Genomic DNA, 14949 nt, shown 5'->3' on the forward strand with positions numbered 1-14949 from the left:
AAATCAATAGGTCTGGCAACACTGACGTGATGCGCGTTGAAGGCTTCTTCCCCCTTGTCCTTTCCCCCACCCGCCAGCGCGGTGAGGTTCTGCGCAGGTTCCTTTCCTTGTGGTTCCACTATACAAACATGTGTTTTATGAAACCGAACACTAGCGTACCCAGGATTTTTTTTTACGAGGGGAGGCTAGAATGTAAAGGTGGATAGGCTATTACATAGCTGCGTTCTGGAGGGACAGGATACATAACAACATATTTCATAACTAGTAATTTTAACTTTCGTCTTAAAGGTTGTTCAAGGACAAACATGAGCCGACTCTGTCCCGGGTTCGAATCCCGGACTGGGCATGGGCGTTCTCTTTGAGTATCCTTTCATTAATTTAATCATATCATCACTCATCCTCATCTCCGTGATTAGCCAAAAGCGGCAGAAGAGCGAAGTAAAATAAGCCAAATCAATTAGTCAATCAAAGACAACAATGGTAGTTGGAGTATATTTTAAGGGGGTTGCAATTATTACTGATTTTCTCAAATCTCTTTACTGCTTTCATTTGGAAATTGTCATTTCCTCAAAATTTCTTAAAGGGCTGTAGCCCCATCAGCTCCGCCCTGTGTACGCCAGTGGAACCGAATGTAGGTAAAATTATTCTACGCCGACCGCTTAAAAATTCAAACATTTCTAAGAAAGATGAGTTGAAACTTATTGGCACTAACAGTTTTTCTATTTTGTCTACTTTAGCTTGAATCTCTATTTAAAACGAATTGTGTATTATTATTATAAATTAAATTAAATTAAATTAAGATTAAATACAGCCCTTTCGTGCAATAGTGTGTGTTCCGTGTGTTCTTTTTATTTTAAATAATGTCACTCTCGAAACCTGGCACCAGTAGTACAGGTACCAAGGGGACAATAATACATTCACAAGGGAGAAATATTATTTTTAAAGTGTATTCGTACTTCAATTAGTCAATCAAAGACAACAATGGTAGTTGGAGTATATTTTAAGGGGGTTGCAATTATTACTGATTTTCTCAAATCTCTTTACTGCTTTCATTTGGAAATTGTCATTTCCTCAAAATTTCTTAAAGGGCTGTAGCCCCATCAGCTCCGCCCTGTGTACGCCAGTGGAACCGAATGTAGGTAAAATTATTCTACGCCGACCGCTTAAAAATTCAAACATTTCTAAGAAAGATGAGTTGAAACTTATTGGCACTAACAGTTTTTCTATTTTGTCTACTTTAGCTTGAATCTCTATTTAAAACGAATTGTGTATTATTATTATAAATTAAATTAAATTAAATTAAGATTAAATACAGCCCTTTCGTGCAATAGTGTGTGTTCCGTGTGTTCTTTTTATTTTAAATAATGTCACTCTCGAAACCTGGCACCAGTAGTACAGGTACCAAGGGGACAATAATACATCGGTGGCTCAGTCGGTAACGCGTCTGACTACCATGCTCAAGGTCCCGGGTTCGATCCCCGGCCGGTTCAAATCCGGGAACTTTTCTAAGGTTGGAAGCGGCCCCGGCGCCCACCCAGCGTCGAATAACATGGGTACCTGGGGGAAACCCTGGGGGGTAAAGGCGGTCAGGGGCGTGATGCTGATCACATCACCCCCCACTCATGACCGGATCAAGAAAGTGTGGGGCGTTACCCCCACACCCCCTATACGCCTTCATGGCGTGGTGCTATGCACAGGGGAGCACTTTACCTTTTTTTTACCTTTTATTCGTACTTCAAGGAATTGGCGTCGGAAGGAGTGCGTGCTGAAACAGTGTTTTAACATACTAGAGAACTTACGGTTAAAGCGTGTGGTGTAAGTGTTCATGCTGTGTCGCGTATTGTAAAACAGGGTAAAACATCTACCACATAAATCGGTAAACCCCTATTTAAATCTCGTGGGGAAACATGCCAGAAAACAGAAAAATATTACTAGCTTAGATGACTGTGCGTCATGAGGGAAAGAATTAATTACACTGGTTCCTCTACTTCTATGAGGTTAATAAAACGGTTGGGCTTCAAATATAAAAAAAAACAACGATGGGCGTAAATTTCTGTTAGAAAGGGCTATAGTTGCCTCGAGAATTAAATTTTTGAGAACAATGCACAACCTGAGAGCGGCTGGTGATAATCTTCGCACGTCGAAAAGCTTCAGGAAGAGGATTTTCACAATGAAGTGGCCCGAGACAGCATAGTGTAAAATCTAATCATTATCCTCCAGGAGAGTAACTCGGAAATGAGTGAAATCAGTGACTCGGAGACAGAGGATGACGAGGAGAGCGGTGATGAATAAATACCTTCAAGTTTCTTTCAGGTATGGGTTTCTCGTATATGCTACAGTGATATGATATTATAATCCTGTGTAGAAATATTCACTATATTATGTCACTGTACTCATAGTCATATATACTGTGCATGCATTATCAAAATTATGGACACATCGCGAATTTTCTGTCCTAGCCTTGCGCTAGCGCAGTAGCACTGGCTGGGTATTGGCCGAACTCATGTTCCTTCTAAAAGCGTACGCCGTATAGTATGAAAAATTATCACATGGGGTGTCACTTCTGATCACGCACGCAAGACCCTAAGGGTTGATCGTTGACTAACATAGCATTCTCGCTTGACAATTGACGTGTGTTGCACATGTCAGCACAGCTGTGACTCATTCTTCATCGGCACCAGTTTTGGCCCAGCTCTTGGCTTATTGTCAGCTAATCCAGTTTTTCATAACTTTAAAGCAACTGTACAACTGCAACATGCGACACAGGCACTAGGGAAGTCATTTTTTCCCCGCGGAGGGCCGAAATTATAAAAGTGGGTATCGCATATCTGCGTTCTAGCTAGAGGCGGAATACACCATAATATATTTCGTAATTACCTTCGTTTTAAAAGTTGTTCAAAGACAAAACTAGTAATGGGGATTATTTTAAGGATAGTTTGCATTTACCACTGTTTTCTCCGAGTTCTTTACTGCTGTCATTTGTATTTTTTTTTATTTTCTCAAAATTTCGGGACGGGCTGTAGCCCCATCAGCCCCACCCCTGCGTACGCCAGTGAACACAGTTTCTCTATGGTGTTGATTACGCACGTGACTTTTTCTTCGTTTCTCAAGCCTTCGAGGAGGTATTCGAGCAAAGTTTTCTCGCACCTAAGAAGGGGAATTCTCTCATAACTATCTTCGCAATTAGCCAAAACGGACAGAAGATCGAAGTAAAATAAATAAAATCAGCAACAAACAATAATCTTTCATATCTTTTCATAGGTTAAAGTTAGGTCCAATGCAAGTTCACCAGCGCATTACTTATGTAATTCTAACCTTTGTTCATTCATGGGAATGTTAAGGATGGATATTTACAAGAAAACAGTGTCGGAGGGCACGTGACCCATCGTTAAACCCTCTCCTCTCCCCCTCCCCAGGGATACACCACTGTAGGGCCATTCCACGAAAAGTGGTCCTACTCCATATTAATAACAAAATTAATTAATATGAAAATTATTATTGTTTTTAATTGTATTAAAGTTTAGATGTATGTGAATGCATATAATTTGCACATTTCACGAACAAAAGTTACTAGCATCTGCAGCCTATACGCTTCACCGACAAATGAAGTCAAAATTTGCTACGTGTCACGCATGCATTCACGCTTATCATCATACTCAAGTTTTTTTTTTCCATTTGTTAGTAGACTCGATAAAGTAGTTCATAATTCTATGGAATCAATTCGTTATGAATATTTTAATTCAATCTCTTGCCTAGAACCTTAAAATTTGCGTGTAAAATGTCACACACATAACGCTGGAATGCCCCTATAGGGAACACAGCAAACTTAGAATTTCGCTGTTGGCAACCTCTCAAAGTGAAGACGGGCCCTTGCTGGCAGCTTGCAACACCAATCCGGTTTTAAAAACCTTTATTTTTCTCAATCTTGACTTTCCAGAAACGAAATTGGTGATAAGCAGAGAGTATTACTGGTGGAAACACTGTTTCCTGATTAAATCTTTTCCGCAAAGCTTACCATCATTATAGAGCGAGAAAACCACTGAACTGAAACGGTTTATTCTGCCTGCCTCAAATCACACATTACATGATCCACGTTATTTCATTCCTCACATAAAAACGACAAATGTTCTCATGTTACGTTGACTGTTCCGTAGGTTTTATACGAGAGAGAGAAAAACAAGGAACAAGAATTATCCTCGAGTAGAATATAATTACTCTTGGCGCCTGTTAAAAAAGAGATTAAAGATTTCACGATTAACTGAGAATATTGCCTGTGCTCAGTGGCGTCTAAACGGAATTCTCGTTGGGCAAGACTTTCGTTAGCCGTGTTCATATGAAGATTTACTGTTAGTTTAGACGTCCGCAGCAAGGGAGGGGGGGTTGTAACTAGGCTACCCTAGGGCAGTAGCGGCTCGTGCCTAAAATAACAGGTGAAGAAGTATATTTATAGGCAATGAAAACAAATAGTAAGTGCCAGTGCCCCCCCCCCCAATTTAAAACGCCTTTTTTGTCTTCATCCGTCCATCTGGAAAATGGTGTCTGCAACAAATTACACACTAAGTCATTTACTGGGTTCATTGTAGAAACCACAGCTCAACACATGAACACAACACACGATAGGAAACGCGAAACACACACGCGGAACAAGATCTCGCGAGAACGCGAAGATTTTGCCACAAGCACTGGATGCGATGTTTTCTCCGACGAGAGAACTGATTCACGTAGAGGGCGACACCATGTTCAAGGCCAACGCTAGGTGACGTCACCGTTGCCATGACAACCGGCTAAGTCTTCCGCAACCTAGCGGTGTTTGCTCTTGGGTTGGGACGAACACAATACGTGCGTAGCGCCGAGCGGCGTGTTATTTGAGTATTATCGTGTGCGTTCTGCTGGGAAATAGTTTAATTTAATAAGCAAATGAAAAATGTCAATATTAATTTGAAAATTAGGTGAAAACATCTGCACTTGTTGCACTTGGCCAGCCGCCACTGCCCTAGGGGCCTAAAGTTCAGGGAGCGCACAAAAATGAAACGTTATGAAAGCAAGAAGGAAACAGTTGTAGGTGTGTCTCCTCTTGTTAAATCTAAGTGCATCGTTTTATCGAAGTTTAGTGAATAAATAATAATCAGATGTGTCTAGATTTTAAAGTTTACAAATGTTATTAATACAGAACATGCAATTAGTAGAAGTGAAGTACCATTTTAACGAAACTGTTAATAATAATATCGGCAGGGCCGAAAACAAAGGATAGCGTGGGGGGTGGGGGATGGGCAAATTTTACAAATCCCCGTTTCCCAGGATTGGTGATCGATAGGGCTCGGATAGTTATGCACTAAAAAGTGTAAAATATGCACTTTAAAAACCAGTTTAATTTATAAATGCTGTATATTACAAACTATGAAAGATTACATGCCAAGCAATGAATATGCATTATTCTGAATGCTCATTCGCTACACAGATTTTTTAAAAAAATTAATATGGTTCTGCGTTAAATGAAACACAATACATTACAGATCAAGATCATGATTGCATTTGATAACAACATGATGTCTCAAATTTTCGAACTTGAATCTCCTTCTGTTTTCAGCAAGAATAGTCTTATATTCAGAAAACACACGTTGCACTTCGCAAGATACAAGTGGACTGTATTCTAGGACAACAGAGTCGGACACATCAAGTTCCAGATAATCCACACGTTGTCCAGTAGCGAAGCGTAGTCTTACGAAGGAGGCAAGCAATGTTTCAGTACAACAAAACATGTAGTACAACGACATGCCGAGGGGAAAGATTCAAGGTTTATAGCCTCATTTACCCAGTCGCTGGATTTGTCAAAATATCGTAATAAAGTGACTGTACTAAAAATAAACCATATGATCCGCAAACGTCACATTTACTTTTTAAAAAAAATCCAGGTAACGTTATTCATATGATATTAAACGTTTTGCATATGCGAACTTTCCGCATACGACTAAAGGGAGACGGAATTTCTTACTTACTTATTAGTACCTTTATTTGTTCATTATTATTTAATATGGTCAAACGGTGACCAAACCGATTTAGATAAAAAAAATGGGAATCATTTGTTTATTTTACGCTGCATGATGTAATTTAGTATTTTTGGGCACCCTAAAAACCGCATTGGAGTAACTTAAACACTAAATAAAAAGTTAAACACAAACAATAAAAAATTCATTTCAAAGCAAAGAAACACATGCATAGACGATGTACTCACCACAATAAATTTCAAACTCTTGGTTCATTGGATGCCACCCTTTGGAAATGTCGCACAAAGCCCCTTGGGCTAACTTGTTTTTAAGTCCGGTAAATGCGGTGTTGGTATCTCTCTCGAGCTAAACGAAGCAATTTTCAATTGCTCAATAATACACCCGCACTTCACATCAACCGTTCCTAAATACGCGTTCATTCCGATAAATTCACAGCACAAAACACGAAGCAACAAACACTCACACTATCCCACGCGCTTTCCACAACTGCAAGCATCCACACAAGATCACTTTGAAAATCTCTGAAACAACAGAAAGTGATACCAACCTATTTCCTTAATTTTTTTTTATCCGTCACAAAAGATATATCAGTTTGGAGATAAAAATTACGCGGAGGAATCAGAATCATTTCAGCAGAACGAGTATGTACATTAATATTTACGTAATAAAGTGTCATTCAATGGCGTGCCCGGGGCGAAGGGGGGGGGGTGGATGGTAGACATAACCCCCTTTTGGCCCAGTATATCTAAGAAAAAACGTCAAAGGAAGGAAAAGATGACAAAATGGGGACCGTAAAAAGACCCTGGGAACACCACTTGCGTCATAATAATAGAACTTAAAACATATTCGGGCCTCCCCGATGGCGCAGTGGTAGTGTCGTCGCCTTGTAATCAAGGGGTTCCGGGTTCGATACCCGGTGGAGGCACAAGTGTTTCAGATACCATTTTAAACTGTAGGTCCAGTCCCGATTAGCCTTACTGTGCATAAAGTGGACTTAAAACAACAAATCAATCAATCAATCATTAAAACATATTCTTGTGCTCATAATATGCAGAATGTATACGATTTACTTCTATGCCATGTACAAATATCAGTAGATAGTTCTTTCTCAGATAGCTTTATTTTCACCCCAAGTTTTATTCAAAAGCAGTCAATTTATTGATTGTAAAATTTGTGAAAGAGCTCACTTGAATTACTGCGTAAATAATTTGGCAGTTGCAAACACTGGTAGCGGTCAACACTTCTGGCGTAATTTGAGCTGGACCGACCAGGAAGCAGGGTGCAGGACCAAGGTCCGTCCAATCTTCCCTCCCTCCCTGAGAAAACTCTTCACGGGGGTGCAGAAATTCCACTGCCCCAACTCCCAATGTCAACTTTTTTTTACGCGTTTTACATTTCGCGAAATCTAAATTAATTTGTAATATAATATGATATATATGGAATTTAGAACAGTGATAATAACTTCTTTTAGTTATTTTATGACTAACAATTATTATTATATTTGCGATCTTGTTTACGTGTTCATGAAGACAAATATTCGTTACTAGTTTTTGCTGGCTGGCAACGTACCCATAGATGAATCCTTCTGCTTTCGGTTGAACTCGGCTATTTTCGGGAATCACGCAAGCTCGGAAAGCACAGCTTTTTGTAGAAGCTTTGTGGACGGGTTCCACCAGAATTTCACGCTTCGCCATGTGACTCCTTCGGAGGCCTTATTTCCCCGCAGAACGGCTGCAAGCATTGAGGCTGGTGCTTGCTACAGAGCTGCTGGGGGAGTTTGCGGCCGAAATCGAGTGCGATGGAAACTAAATACGGTTAGAACATTAAGTACATTAAATGATATTCGAATTATGCAAGCAGTGCTTGCATTGCTTGTACTATATCTTCGCCTCTGACGTTGTCCATTTGTATGCGGAATCTTGCAAACTTTCAGCATTGTTGCATACCCATTACCCACTGTTCTTTTTCAATACTGCATCCAATTTCTGTACATACACAGGATCTTCAACCTGGGCGAGGGCCTCTTTAACATCTTCTATAATTATGATGCTTGTTTGAAGTTGTAACTTGTTTGAAGTTGTTGAAAGAAGAAAGACAGAGAAAAGATAAAGAAAAAAGAAGAGAAGCGTGGAGAAGAACAGTGTATGCTCGGCGTTGGTTGTGGGTTCAAAAATATGCACATCAACTTATTTTCATACAAATATGCACCTGCATATGAAATATGCATTTTAGTTAAAAATCCTTAAATATGCATTTGCATAAGCAATATGCAAAATGCATAATTATCCGAGCCCATAGTGATCGATATAATTTAGACGTCAAGGGGAAAGGCGGTGGTGACGTCAGTGTTATATTTGCAGTGTGGCAAACTCACTTCTCCAAATAATTAATATCGAATTAGGGAGAGAAATTAATAATTTTCTGGACTTCAAATTTACCTACTCATTCCATTCCCTTCGATGGCATAGTTCTGTACTATTTGTGAATTCGAAAATGACTTTAACATTCGTGGCTTTGTTCCTCTTGATGAAATCACAATGGTGGGGGCCGTGAAGCGAAAAGTTGATAAATGGGTCTGGTCAAAGCAAACTATTGTAGGTGGCCGCACCCCTGTTGTGTCCCCACGCTTTTGATGGGTAGTTGTTCTCCCATTTAAATACATGGGGAATTTGAAGCTGAACGTGTGCTATTACATTAAATTGCAAGTTTAATTTCATATTAACATCAGAAATTATGTCGGAACATGATAGATAAATAATCAGTGCTGTGAAACTAAGAATTTCAATAAGACGATCGTCAACAAAAGAAAAGATATCGGAACTCAAAAAAGCCTTAAAATTTGCACAGCACTTGTTTAGGTCACTTGCAATTTTCACAATTTAAGAGCTTTATTCTTCTGAAGCTGGTAAAAAATAATACATAATAATTCCACGCGACTATATTTATTTTTATAGTTGTTATTAATAATTGACTCCTTTTTTTACGTGATACGAGGGTGGATTGAAAAGTTCGTGGCCTGAGTAGGAAGGAAGCTTTTAATTTTAAGTTTCATACATTAGTTGCATAGCTATATCCTTTGGTAGTCACTGTGTAAAATTTCATTTCATTTAATTGCTCTATTGTTTCAGGTGAGGACTTTTAGTGGGCAGAAGTGACGGAAATTTGTGACATGGAGAAAATAGAACATCGCGCTGTCATTAAGTACCTGCATAAAAAGGGCTTAACACCACAGCAAATTCATACGGACATGGTAGAGACGCTTGGAGACTCCGCTCCCTCGTATTCCATGGTGAAAAAGTTGGTGGCTGAATTTAAGCGTGGAAGAAACAGCATTGAAGATGACCCCCGCAGTGGCAGGCCTGCAACGTCGACCACAACAGAAAATGTCAATAAAATTTGTGACCTGATTTTGAGTGACCGCAGAATCAAAATCCGTGAGTTAGCCGAGACTGTGGGTATTTCCTATGAGCGAGAACAAAACATTATCGTGAACGATTTAGGGTTTTCTAAGGTGTCTGCGAGATGGGTACCCAAGTTGCTTTCAGTTGAACACAAACGCACTCGACTCACCCTTTCCCGTGATTGTTTGGAACTGTTTGAAAGTGATCCGGAGGAGTTTATTGGCAGATTTGTGACTATGGACGAGACATGGGTGCACCATCATACACCGGAATCAAAACAACAATCAAAGCAATGGAAACGACAAGGATCTCCTACCCCAAAGAAATCCAAACAGGTTTTGTCAGCAAACAAGGTTATGGCATCAATTTTCTGGGATGCTAGGGGCGTTATCTTAATCGATTTCTTGGAAAAAGGAAAGACTATCAATTCTGAATACTACTGCACCCTGCTGCGACGTTTACGCGAGGAAATTAAAATTAAGAGGCCAGGAATGCTGCGAAGAAAGGTGTTGTTTCACCAGGATAATGCGCGCGTTCACACGTCCCTTGCATCCATGGCAGAAATTCATTCCTGTGGGTTCGAACTGTTGCCGCACCCATCCTATTCACCTGATCTGGCTCCTCGGACTTTCACCTGTTTGGAAACCTGAAAAAGTTTTTGGGGGGTCAGCGATTTTCTTCGGATGAAGAGATGAAAAGTGCTGTACTGGGGTATTTTGCAGACCTTGAGGAATCATTTTTTAAAAGTGGTATAGCAACGTTACCGGAGAGGTGGCGTAAATATATCTCCCTCGAGGGGGATTACGTGGAAAAATAAAACATAACTTATCCAAATATCTTCTCATTTTCTAGGTCAGGCCACGAACATTTCAATCCACCCTCGTATCATACTTTTCCTCATGGCTAGTAAATACACAGGTTCTCTATTTTATACATACACATTTATCGAGGAGTGTAGTTATTACAAAAAATATATATATATTCTGTTTCATGTCTCGCAACCTCTGGCTTTTTTATTTACAGGAATTATAATTTTAAAATTGTTGTAACCCAAAATAAAAAGAACGAGAATACGGGTGGCAAATGTCTGCTTAATACAAAGAAAACATATGTTAATATTAAGTTATCGGATAGGGAATAGTGTATAATAATAAATATCATGCGCTTACTCACTTAACAGAAGCGTGCGGTAAGGAAAGGCGGGGCAAGCGCCGCTTGCGTTGTTTTTTAAAACACTTTTGATATCTTAAGTCCGTGTTTTTCAATGCCTTTCTATACCTTAGAATGGAATTTATTTACTATAAGATATTTACATTACAGAATTTTCATTTCCCCTATTTCCTGTTCTATTGGCTTGAAACATAAACCGGCTGCACCCTTGACGACGTTGGGCGATGCGGTACGACTGACCGCGTTAGAGGAAGAGGACTGATCGCCTTTCTTCCCGCTTTTCGAGTGACTTATGCAGTTCTTGCATGGTCACTGTCCATTCCCGTTCACGAAGAAAAAAGGCCGAGGGCATGCAACACCAAGACCGCATCTGTCTTTGGCAAGGGTGTTGGAAAGAATTCGTCCACACGGGCCACAAGTGTTGCTAACTTCCAGAATTTTCTGCGTAAATGTAGCACCACCTCACGCGGTACGATTTTCATGTTTGAAACTCTATAGTAATTAACAAATTACATTATGAAGCTAGCCAGTGATCACCAGTCGTGTGCTATTTATAAGAAATAAAATCACAGCCGGTACTTGAACATATCCGTCATGTAGTCAGTTACTCGGAAATATGGAACACTGCAACTGCAGGCAGGGTGAAACGGAAGAAGCGTGGGTGCTGGGATGCGTGTTGTTTTTTACTGTGATATTGTGCTGTGTTTTTCTGTTCTTCGTGTAGTGTTTTTGTACCTGATGTAAAAGTATGATTCTACATTGAAAATTTCCGCCATGGTTGACATACCAGACGAGCCATCGATTTGCAGTGTTGCAGGTAAGGACTTGATTATTAGGGGCCTTCTTTCAAAACCATTCACTTCGAGAACATAAGGTGAAAGGGTGGAGCTTGTGAACCATGAGCGACCGTGTCCTGAATTGTTCATAACCAAACCAACTAAGAAAGATGGGAAAGTTTTCGTTAGGCAGTTTAAAACATCTCAGTACAACAATATTATCTGGTTATGTGGCAGCAATGATCTTAATAAATTATTTTGTTCGCCATGCGTTTTATTCAGTACAAATGTAGGACCATGGAACTCAGTGGCGTGCCCAAGGGGGGGGGGGTTGATGTGGGTTTTCGCCAAGTATTCCTAAAAAAGAACGTCAAAAGTAGGAAAATATGACAAAATGAGGGCTGACTACCAAGAAAAAGTACACATAACCCCTCCCTTTCGAAAACCCTGAGCACGCCACTGATGGAACTGTACAGGCTACGGTGAGTGACTTGAGCAATTTTTATAATGCAGTGCAAAGACATGAACGTTCGCAGAATCACATCTGCGCTTGCATTCAGTAACTGAAGACAAGTCATGATTCATAATTCTAGCCAAGTAAGAAACCGAAACCCGTCCGTTTATTTAATATCAAAACTTTATGCTAATAGGATGTTTCTTATTTTCAGGGTTAAAGAAGAACGTAATTTAATTTATAGTTGCCCTCAAGTGTCAGGTAAATCATAATTTTATTCATGGTTGGAATTTAAAAGTTATATCGGAAGGCTGTTTTCCTTCTTTAAAAACCGTGCAACGAAGATTTGATTTTACGGTATGTATGCACTTCACACACTCAAGCCCGATACGTCACCATTAAGCACATTATTGCAAGTAGGGATGTGTGTAGGCCTATATTATATTTGAAATTGTTATAATTAACCGAAACGAAAAATTCACCCATCGCTTGCCTATCACGAAAGGTCACGGCACGCCCCTGTCACTTAATACATTTTATTCTTTGTAATTTGGCGAGTTTCTCAGATTCCTACTCCCGCCGTTGAATTACACATACTTGCAAGTCGCAACAAGAGGAACCATAACGGCGTTGTGTAAACATTAACATTTTTGTATTATAGACCCAAGGCAGCTAGGGACGACCAAAATTACGTCAGGTTTAGTGCTTTTTGTGAATAAACATACTCGTATATTTAGCTTGTCTGAGCTACCCTGCCGTTGCGTTTTAATATATTAATTCTTAGGTTCAAGAGAATGTAATTTTCGGAAACTTATGACTTGCTATATAATCTTAAAGGTTTGCTAAACACATTTTTGTTATCGATTTACACGAGAAATTCTTACCTTCCTTGAAAATAACGTTTGAATAGCCATCCTATCGCGATCCAATGTAAAGCTTAGGGTAACCAGATGAACGAAATTCTTTAGGGACACAACATGGGCCTCTAGCGGAAAAGTTGGGCAGAACAGCCCCATTTTAACTGACTCATTTCCTTGCTGGTATGTGTCCACTCAACAGCTGATAGAGAGAACAATGCCATTCCCCATGAAAAAAAAAAAAGGTCGCGTGCTTAGTGGTTGACAACATTTCACATGGCAACGCCTGCATTGAAAGAAGCATTTGCAAAGTTCTGGTCAATTCATGGTCAGTAACGCTAATGATGTCATGGAAAAATGGAAAACAGAAGGCGAGGGGGCAGTTGCATCTAGTACAGTCTAGAACATTATGAAAAAGTATATTCGCGCTACAAGAGCGTTTATTTATCTAGTTTTACTTGTTTCCTGCCTGAGTGGAATTTAAGCTTGGAATTATTACCACGAAATTAATCACTCGATGCATATTTTAAGGTCAAATATGGTGTTTGAAAAACTATGAAATAATGGCCAAGTTTCTATTATGGGCATATCAATCGGAGGGGCAAGCGGGCACTTGCCCCTGGAAACCAATTGGTGAAATCTTTCATTTGGTTCATGGGGCTCTTTTTGCGTTCGAAAGTCAATTAAATGTTAATCCCTTTCCAAATAATTCAAAAGAGAACATTAAAATAATTTCGAAGTATATATTCTTTGCTTTCCCTGGGAAAGTATTGTTTGCCACCCTGGACAAAAATTGTGTTTTGCTGCCCTTGCAAAAATGTTTGATTTTAACCCCTATGGGGAAAAAATCTGAGGACGCCTATGGTTTCTACATTGGTATTTTTTTTTGGTAGCCAATAAAAATTAATAATCCTCGTAGCGGACTGTGAAAACCACTCACTACACCACGGACAGGCACGTAGCCAGGCGGAGGGCTCTGCGGGCTAGGGCCCCTCCGAAATCCTATAAATATATAATTGAAATAATGCATAGGGGTAATTTATTTACTTTCTTAACAGGATTACTTCAGGGCTTCTAACCTCCATTCGGGGCTGTCTAGTGACGTGCCTTGGTTGGAGAGTGCATCGGAATCTTGCCCGTTGTCCAGGGGAGTCAGTTCGCGACCCTGCATGTTATAAAAAAATAAGAAGTCCTGGTAAGAGTCCCAGTAATTATCACAAAACAGTAGGGGTGTGCGGGATCCCGAAAAGGTCGGGATCGGGAAATGACTTCCCGACTTTTCGGGATCCCGAGCGGTTGGGAGATGCCGAATGGTCAGTTTAAAAAGTTGTTAATTTTCGACGTTTTCTTCATTGCAAGTGTCTGGAACTTGTCGGAAATTGTTTGTTTTGGAAACTTCGAACATTTCCCGTCCCGAATGTCGGGATTAAAAAGAATTCCCGTCCCGATCCCATCCCGACCAAAAATATTCTGTATCGCCCACCCCTACAAAACAGCACAATGTCAAATGACGATCATCCTCCTTTGATGCTTAAAAAGATGATCACCCCTTGTTGATATTCAAATTAATTGATCAACCCGATGAACACACCAAAGGTATTGGATATTATTCGTGTCCCTTCATCAATTTGAACATATCATCTTCGCGATTAGTTAAAAGTGGCGGAAATGCGAGGTAAAATAACCAAATTAATGAACTAACCATAAATGACAATTCAAAATTACGCGATCACCTAATGAGACGATGTCCAACGAATGCCCTAACGCACTTTTTTTTTTACCCCTGCCCCTGCCCTAGATTTAGATGGCTGAATTCGACATATCTCCTCTTAACGATTGGGTCTATGAATGATCCCCGTGCCCCTATCAATACCTTTTAGTTATTGAAGCAGAAGAAAAATGTCAAGGGCGAAACTTGAACGCTCTTAACCTACTACGGAGTTTGCGGTCACGAGACCAAGAATCACGCGATGAGTCATCGACAGTCTGACACATGAAGGGAATTGTAAATTTCCCTCGGCCTTTAAAGAGTGGAAAATGTTTTTCTTCTTCCGTTGTGTAATTTATTCACTCTAGACGAATTGAAATTAAGATTTTAAAACTGACTTAGAAAAAATTAATATCCTCCTATCTATATTTAAAAATATATTGTACAGTCAACGGCAAAGGTAATGGTAGGCAAACTGTATTATGTTGAGCAGTTATTACCCTCTGATTATTGACGTCATTATTTCAATTCATTATCACCATATTCCGTAATATAGACCGAATGAAAATGGCGATGGA

Source organism: Lepisma saccharinum, chromosome 30, assembly GCF_977018435.1.
Source record: "Lepisma saccharinum chromosome 30, izLepSacc3.1, whole genome shotgun sequence".
Lineage (NCBI taxonomy): Eukaryota > Metazoa > Arthropoda > Insecta > Zygentoma > Lepismatidae > Lepisma > Lepisma saccharinum.